The sequence below is a fragment of the Arachis stenosperma genome, chromosome 4, assembly GCF_014773155.1.
Source record: "Arachis stenosperma cultivar V10309 chromosome 4, arast.V10309.gnm1.PFL2, whole genome shotgun sequence".
In the NCBI taxonomy this organism is placed as follows: Eukaryota; Viridiplantae; Streptophyta; class Magnoliopsida; order Fabales; family Fabaceae; genus Arachis; species Arachis stenosperma.
Window position 1 is genome coordinate 78,148,751 of NC_080380.1, and position 24,897 is coordinate 78,173,647.

The 24,897-nt window shown below is 40.3% G+C and overlaps 2 non-coding genes across 2 annotated transcripts; both read right to left on the reverse strand.

Moving 5' to 3' along the window:
- Nucleotides 1-287: 287 nt before the first annotated feature.
- LOC130978264 (small nucleolar RNA R71) lies at nucleotides 288-394 on the reverse strand. The gene has a single exon (XR_009085917.1). It is a non-coding gene; the product is annotated as a small nucleolar RNA R71 (small nucleolar RNA).
- Nucleotides 395-4,259: 3,865 nt separating this feature from the next.
- Nucleotides 4,260-4,367, reverse strand: LOC130977777 (small nucleolar RNA R71). The gene has a single exon (XR_009085453.1). It is a non-coding gene; the product is annotated as a small nucleolar RNA R71 (small nucleolar RNA).
- Nucleotides 4,368-24,897: the final 20,530 nt, after the last annotated feature.

The following is a 24,897-nucleotide window of genomic DNA, read 5'->3' on the forward strand; positions in this document are numbered from 1 at the left end:
TTGGATCCAAATTTTGAGCTTAAGTCTGGCACAATCAACTTGCTCCCCAAGTACAATGGATTACCTGGGAATATCCTTTGAAACACCTTAAGGATTTCCAAGTTGCATGTGCAACTGCAAGAAGACATGGAGCGGATGAAGCCGCGGTGTTGGTCTTCGCTTTCCCTTTCTCCTTGGAAGGAAAAGTGAAGGAATGGTTTTATACTCAACCGGGGGAAGTTAGATCCAATTAGCACTTGTTGCGAAAAGAATTTTTGGAGAAGTTCTACCCTCCCCAGAAAACAGACAAGCTGAGAAAAGAGATTTCTTGCATTGTGCAACAAGATGGGGAGACTTTGTATGAATATTGGGAGAGATTTAAGAAGTTGCTGGAAGCTTGCCCTCACCACCGGATAGATGAGTTGGTTTTGATCAGTTATTTCTGTCAAGAAATACATCACCAAGATAAGCTTCTCTTGGATGCCACAAGCGGAGGATCATTGACCAAAAATAGAACCGCAGCAGAAGCATGGGAAGTTATATTGGACCTAGCGGATTCTACTCAACACTCTAGGGCTAGAAGTATACAACCAAAAGTTGTGAGCGAGGTTTCTCCCTCCGGAGATGCTATTTTGACTAAGACCATTGGTGAGATGACAATTTTGTTGAGGCAAATCACCCAAAAGCAACAAATCCCTCAAGCTTTGATAAATGCCCCACCTCAACCTCCTAGGACCGAAGGACCGTCAAGGATATGTGGTGTTTGTTCTTGTACTACTCACTACACCGATGAGTGCCCTCAAATCCAAGAGGACACTACATTGGCTTGTGATGAGCAGATAATTTATACGCTTTTTGGCATTGTTTTTAGTATGTTTCTAGTAGAATTTAGTTAGTTTTTAGTATATTTTTATTAGTTTTTAGTTAAAATTCACTTTTCTGGACTTTACTATGAGTTTGTGTGTTTTTCTGTGATTTCAGGTATTTTCTGGCTGAAATTGAGGGACCTGAGCAAAAATCTGATTCAGAGACTGAAAAGGACTGCAGATGCTGTTGGATTCTGACCTCCCTGCACTCGAAGTAGATTTTCTGGAGCTACAGAAGCCCAATTGGCACACTCTCAACGGCGTTGGAAAGTAGACATCCTGGGCTTTCCAGCAATATATGATAGTCCATACTTTGCCCAAGATTTGATGGCCCAAACCGGCATTCAAAGTCACCTTCAGAATTCCCAACGTTAAACGCCGGAACTGGCACCAAAGTGGGAGTTAAACGCCCAAACTGGCACAAAAGCTGGCGTTTAACTCCAAGAAGAGTCTCTACACGAAAATGCTTCAATGCTCAGCCCAAGCACACACCAAGTGGGCCCGGAAGTGGATTTTTATGTCATTTACTCATCTTTGTAATTCTTAAGCTACTAGTTCCCTATAAATAGGAACCTTTACTATTGTATTTTTCATCTTTTGATCACTTCAGATCTCTAGATCATCTTTGGACACCTAGTTCTTAGATCATTGGGGGCTGGCCTCACGGCCATGCCTAGACCTTGTTCTTATGTATTTTCAACGGTGGAGTTTCTACACACCATAGATTAAGGTGTGGAGCTCTGCTGTACCTCGAGTATTAATGCAATTACTATTGTTCTTCTATTCAATTCAGCTTGTTCTTATTCCAAGATATCACTTGTTCTTCAACTTGATGAATGTGATGATCCGTGACACTCATCATCATTCTCACCTATAAACGTGTGACTGACAACCACCTCCGTTCTACCTTAGATTGGGTGAATATCTCTTGGATTCCTGATACACGACACATGGTTGATCGCTTGACAACCGAGCGCTCGCCTGACAACCGACCCAGCCATTCTGTGAGATCAGAGTCTTCGTGGTATAGGCTAGAATTGATGGCGGTATTCAAGAGAATCCGGAAGGTCTAAACCTTGTCTGTGGTATTCTGAGTAGGATTCAATGATTGAATGACTGTGACGTGCTTCAAACTCGCGATTGTGGGGCGTTAGTGACAGACGCAAAAGAATCACTGGATTCTATTCTGACATGATCGAGAACCGACAACTGGATAGCCGTGCCGTGACAGGGTGTGTTGAACATTTCCACTGAGAGGATGGGAGGTAGCCACTGACAACGGTGAAACCCTTGCATAATGCTTGCCATGGAAAGGAGTAAGAAGGATTGGATGAAGACAGTAGAAAAGCAGAGAGACGGAAGGGACAAAGCATCTTCATACGCTTATCTGAAGCTCTCACCAATAAAATACATAAGTATCTCTATCCTTATCTTTATGTTTTATTCATATATCACCCATAACCATTTGAGTCTGCCTGACTGAGATTTACAAGGTGACCATAGCTTGCTTCATACCAACAATCTCCATGGGATCGACCCTTACTCGCGTAAGGTTTATTACTTGGACGACCCAGTGCACTTGCTGGTTAGTTGTGCGAAGTTGTGTTTATGCCATGGTATTGAGCACCAAGTCTTTGGGGCCATTACTAGGGATTATTTGAGTTGTGAAAAGTAGTGATCACAATTTCGCATGTCAAGTTTTTGGCGCCGTTGCCGGGGATTGTTTCGAGTATGGACAACTGACGGTTCATCTTGTTGCTTAGATTAGGTATTTTTCAGAGTTCTTAATAATGAATTCTAGTGTTTCAAGGCGATGATCTTATTATCACCAAAGCTGATTGATTCTCATCAATTTAGCTCTTGAATGCAATGTCCTGCTGAAGCTTGGCTTTCCATGTCTAATTTCTTTAGACTAAATAACATTGCATGATTCCTAGGATTCTCATTAAGAATTTTGATATCTTTATTTTACTTTTCCACTTAATTTTCGAAAAAATCCAAAAAAATTACAAAATCATAAAAACAAAAAATATTTTGTGTTTCTTGTTTGAGTCTAGTGTCTTATTTTAAGTTTGGTGTCTTGCATGCATTGTTTATTTGATCTTGGTTCTATTTTCAAGTCAATAATACAGGGAACTGAAGATTCAGTACATGCAGCAGAGGAATTATACAGAAAAACTGGGCGTTCAAAACGCCCAGTGAAAAAGGAAAAACTGGCGTTTAACGCCCAAAAAGGTAGCATTTTGGGCGTTAAACGCCAGAATGTGCACCATTCTGGGTGTTTAACGCCAGGATGGCACAAGAGGGAAGATTCTGTTTTTCATGCAAATTTTTTCAAGTTTTCAAAGTTTTTCAAAATTAAATCTTTTTCAAATCATATCTTTTCAATCAAATCTTTTTCAAAATCAATTTCTTTCCTTTTTCAAAGATACTTGCTAACAATTAATGATTTGATTGAACATTTCAAGTATGTTGCCTTTTCTGTTGAGAAAGGTTTAATGTTTCAATCATATCTTTTCTTGTTAGGCAAGTCATTTATTTTTAAAATCAAATCTTTTTAAATTGTTTTTCAAATCATATCTTCTTAATCACATCTTTTTCAAAATAGTTTTCAATCATATCTTCTTCAAAATCTTTTTCAAAATGTTTTTAAAAAAATCTTTTACTTAATTTTCGAAAATTTCTTCCCCTCTTCTCACATCCTTCTATTTATGGAGTACCACTCCTCCTCAATGCACAATTCGAACTCTATCTCACTAAGTTCGAATTTTTCTACCTCTTCCTTCTATTTTTCTGTTCCTCTGACACCTAAAGGAATCTCTATACTGTGACATAGAGGATTCCATATTTTCTTATTCTTTTCTCTTTCATATGAGCAGGAACAAAGACAAAGGCATTCTTGTTGAAGCTGACCCTGAACCTGAAAGGACCTTGAAGCGAAAGCTAAGAGAAGCTAAAGCACAACTCTCTGTAGAGGACCTAACAGAATTCTTCAAGGGAGAAGAACCTATGGCAGCCGAAAATAACAACAATGCTAACAATGCAAGGAAGGTGCTGGGTGACTTTACTGCACCTACTCCCGACTTCTATGGGAGAAGCATCTCTATCTCTGCCATTGGAGCAAACAACTTTGAGCTTAAGCCTCAATTAGTTTCTCTAATGCAACAGAATTGCAAGTTCCATGGACTTCCATTGGAAGATCCTCATCAGTTTTTGGCTAAATTCTTGCAAATCTGTGACACTGTCAAGACTAATGGGGTTGACCCTGAGGTCTATAGACTTATGCTATTCCCTTTTGCTGTAAGAGACAGAGCTAGAATATGGTTGGACTTACAACCTAAAGACAGCCTGAACTCTTGGGAAAAGCTAGTCAATGCCTTCTTGGCAAGGTTCTTTCCACCTCAAAAATTGAGTAAGCTTAGAATGGAAGTCCAAACCTTCAGGCAGAAGGAAGGAGAATCCCTCTATGAAGCTTGGGAAAGATACAAACAATTGATCAGAAAATGTCCTTCTGACATGCTTTCTGAATGGAGCATCATAGGTATTTTCTATGATGGACTCTCTGAACTATCCAAGATGTCTTTGGATAGCTCTACTGGAGGATCTCTTCATCTGAAGAAGACGCCTACAGAAGCTCAAGAACTAATTGAAATGGTTGCAAATAACCAATTCATGTACACTTCTGAAAGGAATCCTGTGAACAATGGGACAAATCAGAAGATAGGAGTTCTTGAGATTGATACTCTGAATGCCATACTGGCTCAGAACAAAATATTGACTCAGCAAGTCAATTTGATTTCTCAAAGTCTGTCTGGAATGCAAGCTGCACCAGGCAGTAATAAGGACGCTTCATCTGAAGAAGAAGCTTATGATCCTGAGAACCCTTCAATGGAAAAAGTGAATTACATGGGAGAACCCTATGGAAACACCTATAATTCTTCATGGAGAAATCACCCAAATTTCTCATGGAAGGATCAACAGAAACCTCAACAAGGTTTCAACAACAATAATGGTGGAAGAAATAGGTTTAGCAATGGCAAGCCTTTTCCATCATCTTCTCAGCAACAGACAGAGAGTTCTAAGCAGAACCACTCTGACTTAGCAACCATGGTCTCTGATCTAATCAAAACCACTCAAAGTTTCATGACTGAAACAAGGTCCTCCATTAGAAACTTGGAGGCACAAGTGGGACAGCTGAGCAAGAAAATTACTGAACTCCCTCCTAGTACTCTTCCAAGCAATACAGAAGAAAATCCAAAAGGAGAGTGCAAGGCCATCAACATGGCCGAATTTGGAGAGGAGGAAGAGGCAGTGAACGCCACTGAGGAAGACCTCAATGGGCATGCACTGACCTCCAATGAGTTCCCTAATGAGGAACCATGGGAATCTGAGGCTCAAAATGAGACCATAGAGATTCCATTGGACTTACTTCTGCCATTCATGAGCTCTGATGAGTATTCTTCCTCTGAAGAGGATGAGTATGTCACTGAAGAGCAAGTTGCTAAATACCTTGGAGCAATCATGAAGCTAAATGACAAGTTATTTGGTAATGAGACTTGGGAGGATGAACCTCCTTTGCTCACCAAAGAACTGGATGACTTGTCTAGGCAGAAATTACCTCAAAAGAAACAAGATCCTGGAAAGTTTTCAATACCTTGCACCATAGGCACCATGACCTTCAAGAAGGCTCTGTGTGACTTAGGGTCAAGTGTGAACCTCATGCCTCTCTCTGTAGTGGAGAAGCTAGGGATCTTTGAGGTACAAGCTGCAAGCATCTCACTAGAGATGGCAGACAACTCAAGAAAACAAGCTTATGGACTTGTAGAGGACGTTTTGGTGAAGATTGAAGACCATTACATCCCTGCTGATTTCATAGTCCTAGAGACTGGAAAGTGCATGGATGAATCCATCATCCTTGGCAGACCCTTCCTAGCCACAGCTAAGGCTGTGATTGATGTTGATGGAGGTGAACTGATCATTCAAGTGAATGAAGAATCCTTTGTGTTTAAGGCTTAAGGATATCCCTCTGTCACCATGGAGAGGAAGCATGAAGAGCTTCTCTCAAATCAGAGCCAAACAGAGCCCCCACAGTCAAACTCTAAGTTTGGTGTTGGGAGGCCACAACCAAACTCTAAGTTTGGTGTTGAACCCCCACATTCAAACTCTAAGTTTGGTGTTGGGAGGTTCCAACATTGTTCTGAGTATCTGTGAGGCTCCATGAGAGCCCTCTGTCAAGCTACTGACATTAAAGAAGCGCTTGTTGGGAGGCAACCCAATGTTATATTTTATCTATTTCCCTTTGTTATTTTATGATTTTTGTAGGTTGATGATCATGAGAAGTCACAAAATCAATTGAAAAAGCAAAAACAGAAAGAAAAACAGAAAGACAAACAGCACACCCTGGAGGAAGGTCTTGCTGGCGTTTAAACGCCAGTAAGGGTAGCAGTTGGGCGTTTAACGCCTAGTCTGGCACCATTTTGGGCGTTTAACGCCAGAAAGGGGCACCAGACTGGCGTTAAACGCCAGAAAAGGGCAAGAAGCTGGCGTCAAACGCCAGAAATGGGCACCAGCCCGGCGTTTAACGCCAAAATTGGCACAGAATGCATTTTTGCACGCCACTTGGTGCAGGGATGCCTTTTCCTTGACATCTCAGGATCTGTGGACCCCACAGGATCCCCACCTACCCCACCACCCTCTCTCTTCTTCTTCACCCATTCACCAATCACCTCTACCACTCTTCCCCAAAAAAACCCCTCACCTATCAAATCCCACTATTCTTTTCACCACTCACATCCATCCTTCATAAAACCCCACCTACCTCACCATTCAAATTCAAACCACTTTCCCTCCCAAACCCACCCATAATGGCCGAACCCTACCCCTCTCTTCACCCCTATATAAACCCATCTTCACTCCTTCATTTTCACACAACCTAAACACTACTTCTTCCCCTTTTGGCCGAACCACAAAGCCATATCCCTCTCCTCCATTTCTTCTTCTTCTACTCTCTTCTTTCTTCTTTTGCTCGAGGACGAGCAAACCTTTTAAGTTTGGTGTGGTAAAAGCATTACTTTTTGTTTTTCCATAACTATTTATGGCATCTAAGGCCGGAGAAACCTCTAAAAAGAGGAAAGGAAAGGCAAAAGCTTTCACCTCCGAGTCATGGGAGATGGAGAGATTCATCTCAAGGGTGCATCAAGACCACTTCTATGAAGTTGTGGCCTTGAAGAAGGTGATCCCCGAGGTCCCTTTCAAACTCAAAAAGAGTGAATATCTGGAGATCTGACATGAAATTCGAAGAAGAGGTTGGGAAGTTCTTACCAACCCCATTCAACAAGTCGGAATCTTAATGGTTCAAGAGTTCTATGCCAATGCGTGGATCACCAAGAACCATGATCAAAGTGTGAACCCGAACCCAAAGAATTGGCTTACAATGGTTCGGGGGAAATACTTAGATTTTAGTCCGGAAAATGTAAGGTTGGCATTCAACTTGCCCATGATACAAGGAGATGAACATCCTTACACTAGAAGGGTCAACTTTGATTAAAGGTTGGACCAAGTCCTCACTGACATTTGTGAAGAGGGCGCCCAATGGAAGAGAGATTCAAGGGGGAAGCCGGTTCAATTGAAAAGGCATGACCTCAAGCCCGTAGCTAGAGGATGGTTGGAGTTTATCCAACGCTCAATCATTCCCACTAGCAACTGGTCCGAAGTTACTCTAGACCGGGCCATCATGATTCATAGCATCATGATTGGAGAGGAAGTGGAAGTTCATGAGGTTATAGCCCAAGAACTCTATAAGGTGGCGGACAAGTCCTCTACCTTGGCAAGGTTAGCCTTTTCTCATCTCATTTGTCACCTCTGTTATTCAGTTGGAGTTGACATAGAAGGAGACATCCTCATTGATGAGGACAAGCCCATCACTAAGAAAAGGATGGAGCAAACAAGAGACCCCTCTCATCATGAAATCCCTGAGATGCCTCAAGGGATGCACTTTCCTCCACAAAACTATTGGGAGCAAATCAACACCTCCCTAGGAGAATTGAGTTCCAACATGGGACAACTAAGGGTGGAGCACCAAGAACATTCCATCCTCCTCCATGAAATTAGAGAAGATCAAAGAATCATGAGAGAGGAGCAACAAAGGCAAGGAAGAGACATTGAGGAGCTCAAGCACTCCATAAGACCTTCAAGAGGAAGAACAAGCCGCCATCACTAAGGTGGACCCGTTCTTTAATCTCCTTGTCCTTCACTTTCCAATTTTTCGAAAATTATGCTTTATGTTTATCCATGTTTGTGTCTTATGATCATTAGTATCTTAGTGTCTATGTCTTAAAGTTATGAATGTCTTATGAATCCATCACCTTTCTTAAGAAAAATGTTCTTAATTGAAAAAGAGAAGAATTGCATGAATTTCAGATTTTATAACAGATTAATTATTTTGATGTGGTGGCAATGCTTTTGTTTTCTGAATGTATGCTTAAACAGTGCATATGTCTTTTGAATTTGTGGTTCATGAATGTTAAAGTTGTTGGCTCTTGAAAGAATGATGAAAAAGGAGACATGTTACTGAGGATCTGAAAAATCACAAAAATGATTCTTGAAGCAAGAAAAAGCAGTGAATACAAAAAAGGGGAAGCAAGCGAAAAAAAAAAGAAGGAGAAAAACGAAAAAAATAGAAGAGAAAAAGAAAAAGTAAGCAGAAAAAGCCAATAGCCCTTTAAACCAAAAGGCAAGGGTAGAAATAAAGTTGTGATCCAAGGTAAAAGAGTGTGCTTAAGAACCCTGGACACCTCTAATTGGGGACTCTAGCAAAGCTGAGTCACAATCTGAAAAGGTTCACCCAATCATGTGTCTGTGGCATGTATGTATCCGGTGGTAATACTGGAAGACAGAGTGCTTTGGGCCACGGCCAAGACTCATAAAGTAGCTGTGTTCAAGAATCATCATACTTAACTAGGAGAATCAATAACACTATCTGGATTCTGAGTTCCTAAAGAAGCCAATCATTCTGAATTTCAAAGGATAGAGTGAGATGCCAAAACTGTTCAGAGGCAAAAAGCTAAAAGCCCCGCTCATCTAATTAATACTGATCTTCATAAATGTTTTTGGAATTCATTGCATATTCTCTTCTTTTTATCTTATTTGATTTTCGGTTGCTTGGGGACAAGCAACAATTTAAGTTTGGTGTTGTGATGAGCGGATAATTTATACGCTTTTTGGCATTGTTTTTAGTATGTTTCTAGTAGAATTTAGTTAGTTTTTAGTATATTTTTATTAGTTTTTAGTTAAAATTCACTTTTCTGGACTTTACTATGAGTTTGTGTGTTTTTCTGTGATTTCAGGTATTTTCTGGCTGAAATTGAGGGACCTGAGCAAAAATCTGATTCAGAGACTGAAAAGGACTGCAGATGCTGTTGGATTCTGACCTCCCTGCACTCGAAGTGAATTTTCTGGAGCTACAGAAGCCCAATTGGCGCACTCTCAACGGCGTTGGAAAGTAGACATCCTGGGCTTTCCAGTAATATATGATAGTTTATACTTTGCCCAAGATTTGATGGCCCAAACCGGCGTTCAAAGTCACCTTCAGAATTCCCAGCGTTAAACGCCGGAACTGGCACCAAAGTGGGAGTTAAACGCCCAAACTGGCACAAAAGCTGGCGTTTAACTCCAAGAAGAGTCTCTACACGAAAATGCTTCAATGCTCAGCCCAAGCACACACCAAGTGGGCCCGGAAGTGGATTTTTATGTCATTTACTCATCTTTGTAATTCTTAAGCTACTAGTTCCCTATAAATAGGAACCTTTACTATTGTATTTTTCATCTTTTGATCACTTCAGATCTCTAGATCATCTTTGGACACCTAGTTCTTAGATCATTGGGGGCTGGCCTCACGGCCATGCCTAGACCTTGTTCTTATGTATTTTCAACGGTGGAGTTTCTACACACCATAGATTAAGGTGTGGAGCTCTGCTGTACCTCGAGTATTAATGCAATTACTATTGTTCTTCTATTCAATTCAGCTTGTTCTTATTCCAAGATATCACTTGTTCTTCAATTTGATGAATGTGATGATCCGTGACACTCATCATCATTCTCACCTATGAACGTGTGACTGACAACCACCTCCGTTCTACCTTAGATTGGGTGAATATCTCTTGGATTCCTGATACACGACGCATGGTTGATCGCCTGACAACCGAGCGCTTGCCTGACAACCGAGCCAGCCATTCCGTGAGATCAGAGTCTTCGTGGTATAGGTTAGAATTGATGGCGGCATTCAAGAGAATCCGGAAGGTCTAAACCTTGTCTGTGGTATTCTGAGTAGGATTCAATGATTGAATGACTGTGACGTGCTTCAAACTCGCGATTGTGGGGCGTTAGTGACAGACGCAAAAGAATCACTGGATTCTATTCCGGCATGATCGAGAACCGGCAGCTGGATAGCCGTGCCGTGACAGGGTGCGTTGAACATTTCCACTGAGAGGATGGGAGGTAGCCACTGACAACGGTGAAACCCTTGCATAATGCTTGCCATGGAAAGGAGTAAGAAGGATTGGATGAAGACAGTAGGAAAGCAGAGAGACGGAAGGGACAAAGCATCTTCATACGCTTATCTGAAGCTCTCACCAATGAAATACATAAGTATCTCTATCCTTATCTTTATGTTTTATTCATATATCACCCATAACCATTTGAGTCTGCCTGACTGAGATTTACAAGGTGACCATAGCTTGCTTCATACCAACAATCTCCGTGGGATCGACCCTTACTCGCGTAAGGTTTATTAGTTGGACGACCCAGTGCACTTGCTGGTTAGTTGTGCGAAGTTGTGTTTATGCCATGGTATTGAGCACCAAGTCTTTGGGGCCATTACTAGGGATTATTTGAGTTGTGAAAAGTAGTGATCACAATTTCGCATGTCAGCGGTGGCTAACCCCTACCCACAAAGACCCAACTACAATCAAGGACCCTACCCACATGGGGGTAATCAAAACCAAGGGTGGAGAGATAACTCAAACCAAAGGTGGAATCAAGCCCCCCAAGCTCAACCCAATCAAAATGCTCAAGTCTACTACCATCAACACCCCCAAGGCCAACCACAATACCAACATCCATACCAACAACCCCCACAACCTCCATCTTAAGTGAAGTATCAACATCCAAACAGTAGATCCAATCCTACTCAAGTTAACCAAGCCCTTCCCTCCAATCAATCCCACATGAATCACACAATCCATACCTTCATACAAGAACAAAGAGAGTTCCATAAGAAACAAGATGCTTACATGGGTACAATAGCCGAAGCCCTTACCCATTTGACTCTCCCTCCTCAACCCACACAAAGCACCCAACAAGCTTCAACCTCAAGCAGTTTACCCTCCCAACCTCAACCCAATCCTAAAGGAAGCATAAATGTCATTATTCTTAGGAGTGGTACTAATTTTTATAAGAATGTGGCTATACCTTCAAAGTTGAATGAGGAGATAAACGATGAGGAGGTAGGAGATGAAGTAGAGGTGATGAGGAGTGAAGATGAAAATATTGATAAAGATGAAAAAGAACCACTGAAAGTCAAGGAGCCAAAGAGAAAGACCTTGCTTGAAGAGCCTTTGCCCATTCCATTCCCAAATATAGCTAAGAAACCAAAGAAGTAAGAAGATCTTGACCCCACTGTGGTGGAAGTTTTTGAGAAAGTTGAAGTTACCGTCCCTCTCTTCCAAGCCATTCAACAAGTGCCGAAATATGCCAAGTTTCTCAAGGATATTTGTACTCACAAAGACAAGCTTGGAAACCTCAACAAAAAGCCGGTAGATGACTCTATCTCTTCTTTACTTCCTAAAAAATATAATGATCCCGGCCCATGTTTGGTCACTTGTTTGATTGGTGGGACTAAGTTCATGGACTGTATGTGTGATTTGGGGGCATGTGTGAACATCATGCCACTCCCCATCTATGAGAGATTGAACTTAGCACCTCTTAAGAGATCTGGGGCGAGATTTGTGTTAGCCGACAAGAGTATTGTGTTAGTTGTGGGGATTGCAGAGAATGTAATTGTCAATATTCAAGGATTGCTCTTTCCAGCTGATTTTCACATATTGGAGACCCCTCCTATTAACTCAACCAAGCCATCATCAATACTCCTTGGATGACCATTCTTAAAGACGGCCCATTTCAAATGAGATGCACACTCGGGAGTCTATTCTTTTGAGTCGGATGGCAAGTTAGTCAAGTTCATTTTGGAGGAGTTTGACAAGCCCATTTTCGGAGCTTACTCTGTTTTTGGATGCGACATAGTTGAAGACAAAGTGAGTGAAGATGGCAAGGAGCAGGAAAAGAGGATAGTGCAAAGGAGTCAAATTCAAAGGATCATGCTCAACCAAAGCAAGACAAGGAGTTGGAGATTTTCCTCCTTGGGGAACTTCCTAAGTGACCAATGAAGCCATGCAAGTCCAAGTTAGGACTTTAAACCAAAGTGCTTGGTGGGAGACACCCCACCATGGTGACATTTTTCTAGCTCTATCTCTTGTTTATAGCTTTTTGAATTATTTGTTTTCTTGTGATATAATGCTTAGATTAGATTTGGTTGGATAATTTTGAGTTGTATAAGTTGAATCACTTGTGGACAATGATTTTGTGCTTGTTTGGATGATATGGGATTGATATGTTGGTGTGCTAAGGTTGGGAACCTTAGTTTTGAAGAGAAAAGAAAACTCTGAAATAGGGCATATGTGCGTACGCACCAAGCTGTGCGTGAGCACAACTCTGCATTTTTAGCCATCTCTGCGGCCGCACAAGCCTGTGTGTCCGCACAAGACTTAACATGCCCTCTGGTCGCAGTGTCAACATAGCCTGTGCGTGCGCACTGTCCCCTTTTCTCTGATCTGTGCGTGCGCACACCTGCGTGCGTACGCATGAGTCCCTTTTTGCTTCATTTGTGCGGCCACACAGATGTGTGCACCCGCACACCCTTTGTTAGCCCCTCTGGTGGGGGCAAGGGAACGACCTGTGCGTGGGAACAACACCTCTTTCTCACCCTCTGTGCGTGCGCACGGACCTGTGTGCGCACGCACACCTGTTTTTGTCCACACATAAAAAAAAGCGTTCCTCTGTGCGAGCGCACACTCTTGTGCGCCCGCACATCCTTTTCCAACCTCTCTGGTTGCAGCGTTTGCACGCTGTGTGTGTTCACACCTTCTCTAAGTTTTCACTTCTGTGTGTCCGCACAGGTCACGATCTGGGCGTTAATAGAGCAAGCTACCCTGTTGAGAGGCAGCCTTCTTTTCATTTCCTATCTTTTTCTTGGCTGCCCTCTTCCTCTCTTCTCCGCCCAGTCTCACCGGTCAGCCCGCCGCTGGCTGCTGCCGCCGTCAACCTACCACCGGCGACCACCATCCATACCTCTCTCTTACTTCTCCTCTCTTTTCTTCTTTTCTTTTCCCTCTCTTGTCTTTTCTCTTTTCACCACCGGTGAGCTTTCTCCTCCAGTGCTCTTTTCGGCGAACCCAACCGCCGTGAATTCGCAGTGGCTATAAGAAGTGCCATTGTTCCCCACTAGTTCTTCAACCTCTATATCAAAGGTTTTTTTACTTTCCTTTCTTTTTATGTTTATATTCTTGCATTTGTTTCCATTTCCTTTATATTTGCTTAGATTAAATATGTTGCTTTCTTAATTGTTTCTTTGTAGTTCAAAGTGTTGTTGCTTGATTATTGGGTTGATTTTGATCAATTTTGAGCTTAATTGTGATGCCCTTGCACATTGCATACCACATGTTTGATATAATGCCTCATTGAACATTTTTCTTGATTCATATGGCTTGGCCATCATATGCTTTCAATTTATCTTTGGTTAGGCATATTGTATAAATTGTGCAAACTCGTTTGCGAATTTTGATGTTGATCACATTGCTTTGCCAATGCATTTCATTGTTGGTATACTTTGAGTTCAGCCACCCATGTGTTACCAAGATTGTGTATCTTATTAATGGGTGACTTTAATAGTACATGCATTATGTTGGTAAAATTAGAGTCTCATTGTTCATCTTGGAATTTAACTTGAGTAATCACTTTACGAATGTTCAACTTTTGATGGTGTCTTGATCAAACATCTTTTGGGTTTGGAATTGAGAGCATTGTCTATGTGATTACCACTTGTTGAGGATGAACAATTGACAATTCATTTTTGGTGCTTGCTTGAAGTTGCTTCCATTTCTATGTTTTATATGTGCAACTTAGGCACTTAGTTACGAAGTTTTGTACTTTGAATTGCCTTAAGAGTGTGATTGCGGTTGTGTGCGGCCGGTGTGTATGTTCCAACCGCGCGCACCATTGGGATATACACACCGCCATTCTTATGAATCACACTATTTTCAAACTTCCAACTAAGGATTTAGTTTCTTCACTTAATTAAGTGCTTCCTCATTGTTCTAAGTTTGTTGTTGTCCTATGACCTTGATATTTTCTATTTTTTTTTTAGGATGCGAAAGAATGATAAAAAACCGGTTGCTTTGTCGGTTGTGGAACCTACAACCCACGCATCAAGACCATACTTCATGGATCGTCCGAGCGATAACCCAGACACCTTGATCAACCAAAAAGCCGAGTTCCGATATGGCAAATTTGAGGAAAGGCCAATCTATTGGGAACGGACGCTTAAAGTTCCAATCAAGTACAAAACGGTCATCCATGAGCAAATCGCGTCACTTCATTGGGAGTTCTTAGAGCAAGACCCAATTGAAGTCAATGAAACCATGGTGCGGGAATTCTACGCCAACTACCAAGATTGGGAAGCGGAGTCAGTATTCCTCCGGGGCAAGAGGTTGGATAGCTCCAACCGAGCTATTGAAACTATTTTGAAGATCCCCCATATTCTGCCCGAGCATGATGACTATTCAAGGATCAAGGCGAGTGTGTCCAAGGGGAGGATGTCCTTGACTCCCATACTTAAGAAAATTGGCCGTCCCGGTGCCTCATGGGAGTATAGCAAGGGGAGAAATTATGTTCCCGCAACCATAGCTTACTCCGATTTAAATGCCGAAGCTCGTATATGGCATCAAATTATGGCGGACTACATCATTCCCAACACCTATGCTATCCATGTGAGATTTAAGACTGTGTTGCTACTTTGGGCTATCATGGAAAGCAAGAATATAGCCACTATACCTTTATTATGCACATTTATATGGAAACCGATTGAGAAAAAGATCATCAACACCCTTTTTCCATCGATGTTGATGCATTTAGCAACAGCAGCGGGGGTAGAGTGGCGCCCGAGAGACATCATGTTCAGGGTCCCAAAAGGCAACAAGTACATCCCGAGGGGAGATTTGGAGAGAACAACAACTACCACACCCTCTGAGAGGAAGACATCCACAACACCACCACCAAGTCTACCAACTTTTTCAACTGCTTTACCTTTTCTCCGTTCTCTTCCAGAAGTATTCGAAGACATCTTGCACGATATCTACCGCAAAGAGAATTTGGAGCAAAAGCGTTTTGAGTGGATAGCGGCAAGGCTAGAAGGAAGAGACCCCGGCTCGCCTCCTAGAGCTTTATCCGACATATCGGGGGAGGAGTATGACGCAGTTGACCAACCCACTTCTGAGTCCACCAACTGAAGGTGGCCCCTCTTTTCAAGGCACTTTGCAATGTTTCTTGTAGTACTTTTTCCTTATTTTGAGTATTATGTCTATTTTATCTCATTTGGTTGCTTGTAAATATTTATTTATTGTTTATGGATATTTAGTAGTTAGCACTTGCATGTTGCATGTTATAATGAATAAGTTGGTGAAACACAAAGGAATTTCCATGAAGTCTTTTCTAGGGCGTACCATTGATTGAATTGAAGGAAATATTATGTTTGTCAACTTGCTTGGATTAAATTGTTTGTAGAACATGGAAAAGAGCTCGAATAACATACCTTGTGAGTCCTGAGCTTTAATAGATGGTTGCATCTTTTCAACAATAATGTTGTTCTTGTGTGTGATTATTACTCCTTTTTTATTGTGATCATTGATTTGAATGATTCTTTATGTCCTGTATTTGTGTTTGAATACATTTAGCATGATTGAGGCTATTTTTTATGATAAACCCACTAACCTATACGGCCAACCCTTGCATGCACCTTTGTGAACCCCTTTGAGCCTATGAATTCCCTTTTGTTCTAATGATAGCACATTACTCCCCTTAAGCGAAAAACCATTGATGTCCCCGAATTACTCTTTAATTAGCTTGGGTGGATTAGTGTGTAAAGTCTAAGTGTGGAGAAATTTTGAGAAACATTGGTGATGGAGGCATAAGCTTTTTGTGAAAAATATTTTTGGCAATCGGGTAATACTCATGCATTTCATTAATGAAGACATATGCATTCATAGTTCAAATTTTGCTTTTCAAAAAAAAAACTTGTGCATAACAAAGTATAAAATAAAGAATTAAATAAAGGATGCATATGCCATGTTTGAAAAGAAAATGTATGAGTGAGGTGAGATGGGAAAAAAAGGAAATGGGTAGATAGGTTATAGTGTTATGCGTATATAGGTGATGAGGTGAAAATTAGATTTCCACACAAACTCACCGGCAAGTGTACCGGGTCGTATCAAGTAGTAATAACTCACAAGAGTGAGGTCGATCCCACAGAGATTGATGGATCGAGCAACTTTAGTGGGTGATTAGTCTAGTCAAGCTAACATTGGTGAATTGAATGAAAAGTGACCAGCAGAATGTAAATTGCAAGGAATTTAAAAGTGCAGAAAGTAAATTGACTGAAACTTAAAGAACAGGGAATATAGATTGGACAAAAACTTAAAGAGCAAGAAAAGTAAATTGCAGCAAAATGTAAAGGGGGCTGGGAGCTGGAAAATTAAATGGAAGCAGTATATTAGAACTTAGAACAGTTGACAGAATCTCAAACTTGTAGGAAGAGTAAATCAAATTGAATCAAGAACAGAAATGTAAAAATTTCAGAGAAGTAGAAGTGCAAAAGAGTAAATCAGCGAGAAGACTTAGATCAATTCTAAAATCTCAAAGAGAAATAAACAATTTCAATGAAATAGCAAAAACAGAAAGAAAGCCAAGAGCTCAATTGCTCTCTCGATCAAAACAAAAAGGAAATTGCAGAGGAGGGAAAATGAAACAGAAAAGAAAAGAAAACCCAGATCTAATTTCCAATTCTCAAGTTCACAAAGGAAAATTTAAACAAAGAGCTTTCTATTCTACTCCTACTCCTATTGCTCTCTAGCAGAGCCAGCCTCTTTTTTTTTTTAAATGAAACTGATGCCTTTTTATAAGCTTTTTTACAAAATGAAAATGAAAATGAAATTGAAAATAAATTACAATTAAAATGAAATTCCTAATCTAATTGTTTCTTGTACCTTTGTTGCGTTCACTTTTGTGGCGTGTCAATTCGGTGCTCCTTGTGTGCATGTGGCCTCCTCTAGCGTTCACTTATTAGTGAACGTCACGCTCCCTTAGTGAGTGATATTCCTTGGGCGCTTGATTCCCTCTTCGATCCTTGGCGTGGGCCTTTGCGTCCCTTGGGCGTTCCCTTTTGGTGTAGCGCTCAGTTAAGATTTGTGAACGTAGCGTTCACATGCTTCCCTTGCGCGCTTTGCTTTCCTTGCATGAGCCATGCCCGAAAACCTTCAAATTTTTGAACGTAGCGCTCAATTAATTGAACGCTGGCCTTGATAGATGAGCGCTCCGTTGGGATCTTCGAGCGCTATGCCTTGTTATTAGGCGTGGCAAAGCGGGCCAGTCCGCCCCAACCCGCCCCGCCCCGCCTAGGCCCGCCTCATAAACGGGGCGGACCGGCCCGCCCCGCCAACTAAAATGGGTTCAAAATGCTAGCCCGCCCCGCTTTATGGCGGATTGGCAGGTTGGCGGGCTAGCCCGCTTGACTCTTTTTTTTTTTTTTTGAAAAATAAAATTCATTAAAATTAACCAAAAAATAATAATTAAAAAATAAAATACAAATAAAAAATAATCAAATTATAATATAATTTGTTTACTATTTTTTTTTTAATTTTTAACTTCAATAAAATTGTTCAAAATAATATTTGTCAATAAAATCATCTTTATTTTAAAAAATAAGTCACATAATTTGAGCATATATACAAAATTGTAAAATAAAATAAATAAAGTTAATAACTAAAAGAAGAATAAAAACAAAAAATAAAAAAAAAGTGTTTAAAAATTCTATAATTATTAATTTTATAATAGTAACCACTATTTTACTTAATAAAAAAAAAGAAAAATATAAAGCTTCGGCCCCGCGGACCGGCCCGCCCCGCCCCGCCAAAATCCGTCAATTTGGCGGTGCGGGTTTGGCGGGTTTTTTTAATTTGGCGGGCTCGAAATCCTAGCCGACCCGCCTTTTTTAGCGGGTTTTGCGGATCGGCCCGGCGGGCTCGACCCGTTTTGCCACCCCTACTTGTTCCCCTCTTGGGCACTCCGTTTGGATCTTTGAACGCTGGCCTTCATCAATTTCTTTCATTGGCATTAAATGTTGAATGCATCATATTACTTACTAATGCATTAACGTTGCATTAATTCAATTCATTCTCAATTAAATGCATTAGTAATTAAATATTTCATGCATGCATGCTTTCATTCATCAACTCATGATGCATGCATAAGGCATTAATAATTAAATGTATGCATGCTTTCATTAATACCTTGGCAAAGTATTGAAATAATATTACTTGCATGCATTCTTTATTAGCAATGCCAATTAATGAACGTTAGCGTTCACATTTTTTAACGCCATGGTTCATGATGGCATTAAATAATTAGATGCATGCATAAGGCATTAATGCATGCCATGGCTTCATGATCATGGGTAAAGCGTGGCCTAAGGTTCCAAAGCGTGCTCAACTTCAAAGTGTGCCCCAAAATCCTTCTTTTCTTCTTTTGAGCTGATTTTGTGCTATTTTGCTTCTTTTTTCACTTATTTCCTACAAAATTTATAAAATCAAAAGATCAAGGAAGTATACTATTTAAGCACAAAAGCATTAAATATTTAAGCACTAACCATCAATTTCTTGTATGAAAAAGTATAGAAAAACATGACATGATGACATGTCATCAATAGGTGATATAGGAATAGGTGGACACTCAAGCTAATCAAAGAACTAATTCTTCAAGTCCACTTAGCCATATTTCATCCTACCTGAACCCTAGCCCCATTACATCCCTCTAAAGACCTCATGATATTTGTTATTCATACATTAAATACTAGTCGATTGTTAGATGACTTGCAAATCTTTGAAAAGCATGATAAAAGGAGAATTGAGTGGTTCAACCCTAAACACTGAGTGAATTGAGTGGATACACATCCGGTGAGGGGTTCGATCGCTCAATTCTATGTTCTTGCTCCTTATATTTTATCTTCTTGCAAGTTGTTTGATAGAATAATTTTGAAAATTCTGATTCAATTCTTTGGACATTGATCTTAATGCATATCCCCTTTGCATTGGCCCTTAAGCTTTCTTGTGATGGATTGGAATTTCATGGTTTGTTTCTACCAACTCTCGTCGTAGCACATTTTGGCTATTAGCCTTAGGATAGTTGCATGCATTTAAGTAGTATATAGCATAAGTCATTTTCCCTTTCATCTATCTCCTTTGAGTGTGTTTAGCATGAGGACATGCTAGTGTTTAAGACTGGGAGAATTGATGAATCCATATTTGATGATGAATTTCGGTTAGAATTGAATAGATTTCATCATATAAACTTGCACTTATTCCCTTTAATAGCATGTTTTGAATCTTCCTCCCAAATTGTGTTTGATTATGAAAATATGCTCTTTTGTGCTTAGTTTGGTCTATTTTTATTCCATTTGCCTTCCATTCGATGCCTTGATGTGTTTGTGAGTGATTTTCAGGTGTATAAGGTAGGACTGGGATGAAAAAAATGGAAGAAGAGCTTGCAAAGTGGAGGAAACTTGAAGAATCAAAGGAAATGAGCTCAGAGACCTGTGCATGCGCATAGCCTCTTGTGCGTTCGCACAGGAGTCCAAGTAGAGCGCGTGGATTATTTCGAGCGCGTTGCACGTCCCATCAAGCATCGCCTAGTGTGCGTGTGCATAGCTACTTCTGCGTACGTACAGGTTGGAAATTTTGCAAGGTGTGCGGATGCACACGTCTGTGCGTCCGCACAGGTGTCCGCACATGACCTCATTAGAAAAGCACGTGACTCGCAATTTCCAGGATTTGGGGCCCCATTTCTGAAGTCTTTTAGCTCATATTGGAAGGGGAATGAAGGACATAACATAGCATAGCATTAGCATAGTTTTAGGAGTAGAATAAAAGTTTTTAGTTTTAGTTTTCTCTAAGTTTTCTTATCTTCTCCATTAGGGTTTTATTAGGATTTACATTCCAAGTTCCATTTCCATTTTTGATCATTGGATTTTGCTAATCTCTTTGTAACTATTCTCTTGTTATTACTCTTTATAGTTATATTGTCATTACTCTTTCTTCTAATTCAAGTTATAGTTCAACTTTGCTTCTCTCTTGCAATTTCACTTTCTTGTTGATGAATTTGATGTTTGATATTTGTTCTATGCTTTCTTATGCTATTCTTGTTGAGTAAGATCAATTATTGCTTTTGGTTTCAAGTCATTTCTTATTTTCCTCACATTTAAGCTTTTTGCCCACGAAGTCTTTGACAAAATGTCAAACATGGTTTTAGGCTAAATTTTTGTCTCTTGGCTTAGGTAAAGTGAGCAATTAGGTTCCTAGAGTTGGAATGCCCAATCCTTGGATTGTTAATTGTTCTTGTTCCCACTAACGCTAAGTTGTTGCTAAGGCAATTAGCAAGAAATTTAGGATTTACGGGTTAAGAACACTTATGCTCATTTAACTTACCTTCCGATGTGAGGGTTGATCAAGTGAGATTAATCCAACATAATTGGCATTGTTGTGGTTCCCACAAGGAAAGGATCCTTAGCTCACTCCAAGCCAAGACCCCTTTTTATGCTTTCAATTTTCCATACATTGCTATGTTAATTTCTTTTATACTTTACTTGTTTATATTACATAGTCGGTTCTTTAATTTATTTATTGGTTCAATCATTACAATTTTGCATGTTCTTTTATTGCTTTATATGTTCATTTCTTCGTTGACAACCCCTTGATCACTACAACCGGAATTTGCACACTCATTGCCTCTTAAGTGATTCCTTGGGAGATGACCCGGGAGTTTAATTGCTCTTGGTTTATATTTGGTTTGAATTGTAATAACATTTGATTGATGGTCAATTAGTTGGGTTAGGACTATACTTACAATGCCAATTCCATTTTGATAATCAAATTCCTAACCTATGCAATTTGGCCATCGTCAGAATTATAAGAAGATGCACTTCTCATGAGGAAGGACAAGAGGTTCTTTGGCACTTCCATGGGTCTACCTATGGAGGACACTTTAGTGGAGAGAGGACTACAGCCAAGGTTTTGCCATATGGATTTTTCTGGCCTACTATATTCAAAGATGCAAGGGAGTTAGTTATAAGGTGCAATGAGTGTCAAAGAGCTGGCAACTTACCCAAGAAGAATGAGATGCCACAGAGGTTCATCATGGAGTTAGAGTTGCTTGATATTTGGGGGATTGACTTCATGGGACCTTTTCCACCCTCATACTCAAACAATTACATATTGGTGGTTGTGGACTATGTGTCCAAATGGTTAGAGGCCATAGCAACATCAATTAATGACAACAAAGTGGTGATCAATTTCTTAAAGAAGAACATATTTAGTCAGTTTGTGGTTCTAAGAGCTCTTATAAGTGATGGGGGGAAGTCACTTTTGCAACAAGCAACTAGAGACACTCCTCCTCAAATATAGTGTTAAGCACAAAGTAGCCACCCCATACCATCCACAAACCAATGGTCAGGCTGAAATTTCAAATAGAGAGCTCAAGAGGATCCTTGAGAAGACTGTTGGGAACTCAAGGAAAGATTGGTCCAAGAAGTTGGATGATGCTTTGTGGGCTTATAGAACAGCTTTTAAGACACCTATTGGCATGTCTCCATACCAATTGGTGTACGGAAAAGCTTGTCATTTGCCTGTGGAGCTTGAGCATAGAGCATTTTGGGCTATAAAGATGTTAAACTTTGATATTCAAGCTGTTGGGGGAAAGAACGTTGTTTTAGCTGAATGAACTAGAAAAATTCAGAACTCAAACCCATGAAAATGCCAAGATTTATAAGGAGAAAACAAAGAAATGGCATGATCAAAAGATATCAAGAAGGGAGTTTGTAGAAGGCAAAAAGGTTCTCTTATACAACTCAAGGCTCAAATTCTTCCCAGGGAAGCTGAAACCAGATGGTCAGGGCCCTTCACAATCATCAAAGTTTTCCCTTATGGTCATGTGGAGCTTATGGATGAGAAAACACAGAGGTATCTCACTGTCAATGGCCATAGGTGATGACTTGCATCATCTACCTCTTTCCCTTATAGTACATTGCTTTGAAATGCGTTTTATTGAATTTCAGGTAAAAAGAGCAATAAAAGAAGGAGAAAACAAGAAAAAAAAGCTGGGCGTGTGAGCTGGGCGTGCCACTTGGTGCAAACGCCCACAAATTGAATGGGCGCGGCACGCCAGCTAAGGGGTATGGCACGCTAGTTAACAAATCTTGAGAGCAAAGAGAAAAAGTTTATATTGGCATGGCACGCTAGCAATAGGGCGTGGCATGCCAGTTGACAAAACCAGAAGAGATTCTATGGAGCTTTACTATGGGCGTGGCACGCTAGGGCAAAGCGTGGCACGCCAGCTATACTTTCCAAAGAGAACTTTTGAAGGCTGGCATGGCACACCAACTCCATTATAAACAATGGGCGTGCCACTTGAACTCGAAGGCGTGGCACGCCAGTTCATTAGTCCAGAGAAGAAAGTTGAAGGTTCAATACTAGGCATGCCACTTGGATTTGAAGGCGTGGCACACTAACCTTGCTCGTGCCTAGGGCGTGCCACTTGAGTTCAAGGCGTAGCACGCCAGCATAAGCTCACAAGGAAGAAGAAGACTGGGCATGCCACTTGAGCTTGAAGGCGTGGCACGCCAACACAAGTTCACAAGGAAGAAGAAGATTGGGCATGCCACTTGGAACTTAAGCATGGCACGCCAAGGCGAAACAACCATAGGCGTGCCACTTGAACACTAAGCGTGGCACGCCAGAGGGACTCAATCATGCATTGTCAAAGCGCATGGCAAGCCAACTACTGGCGTGGCATGCTAGTATTCTTTTCCAGAGAAGAAGGATGAAGTCCTGACGATTGGATTTTTGACGGTTTAGAAATTCACAAATGAATTCTCGTTGCAAGTATAGTTTCTAAACCAATCACTAATCCTTTCATACAAAAAGTTGTTTGTCACTAAAACAAACCCCTAAAATTTATAAACCGAAGTATTCAAACCTCGGGTCGTTCTCCCTAGGAATTACAATAAAGTGTCTTGTTATTGGTTTGAGTTGTTTTGGGGTTTTTGAGATTTTAGACAAGAAATATAAATGGCAAAAGAAATAAACTAACGACTAACAAAGCTCTTGGCAAGATATGAGAACTAGAAGTCCTATCCTAGTTATCCTCCTCAATTGTGATGAGAATTGTTCATTGCTCCCACTTAGTTAACCTCTAACCATGGAGGAAAGTCAAGTGGATGAATCAATTTGATTCCTCAAGTCCTAATCAACTCCTAAAGGAAAGACTAGCTTTAGAGGCATTCAAATCAATTAGCAATCTCTCCAATTACCAATCAACAAAGGAATTAGATAACTCAAGTGTAACTAATTACTCTACCTAGGCCAAGAGGAACAAAATCTATACTATATCTAGAAGAGACATTTCAACAAACACATAAAAGGCAACAAAAGTAAACAACATAAATTGCAAGAATTAAAGAGAGATCTAACTACAAAGGCAAGAGATCAACAATAGAAAAGCAAAGAAGAACAATTATTATGAATTACCTCTTATTGAATTGAAAGGAAATGGAAGGAACAATAGTAGATCTACAACAAAGTATAAGAACAACATAAAGGAAATTACAATAAAAGAATGGAAGAAGAATGAATGTAACAACAAAGAATTGAAAGGTAGAAGTAGAAGAAAGCAAAGATTAAAACCTAGATCTAAGAACTAAACTTAATCCTAATCCTAATTCTAGAGAGAAGTGAGAGCTTCTCTCTCTAGAAACTAACTCTAACTACTAAACTAAACTAATTGGTAACTAACTTCTAAAGTATGAAAAGTATATTGATTCCCCTTCAATCCTTGACTTAAATAGCATCAGAAATGAGTTGGATTGGGCCCACAAGGCTTCTAAAATCGCTGGCCACATGTTGCATTAAGTGAACCAGATGACAGCAACGGCGCGTGCGCGTACTTTGCGCGTGCGCGCCACCATCCGTGTAGCAACTATGGAAAATCTTATATTGTTTCGAAGCCCCGGATGTTAGCTTTCCAACCCAACTGGAACCGCATCATTTGGACCTCTGTAGCTCAAGTTATGGTCGTTTAAGTGAGAAGAGGTCGGCTTGACAGCTTTCCGGTTCTTTCATTTCTTCATGAGTTCTCCAACTTTTCATGCTTCTTTCTTCATTCCCTTGATCCAATCTTTGCCTCCTAAACCTTAAATCACTTAACAAACATATCAAGGCATCTAATGGAATCAAGGTGAATTAAATTTATTCATTTTAAGACCTAAAAAGCATGTTTTCACTCTTAAGCACAATTAAAGGAGAAGTTATAAAACCATGCTATTTCATTGAATAAATGTGGGTAAAAGGTGATAAAATCTCCTAAATTCAATACAAGATGAACCGTCAAAATGGGGTTTGTCAACCTCCCCACACTTAAACCAAGCATGTCCTCATGCTTAAACCAAGAGAAAGCAAAGGGATCAACATTTATTCAATGAAAATTACTAAATGCAATCTACCTATATGCAACTATCTACATGAATGCAATTGCTTGGTCAAAATAAATTAATTCCCAAGAAGCATATGTAAGCACAAGGGCAAAAGGTATTAACAACCGTGCCAAACCACAATTGAATTGAGCT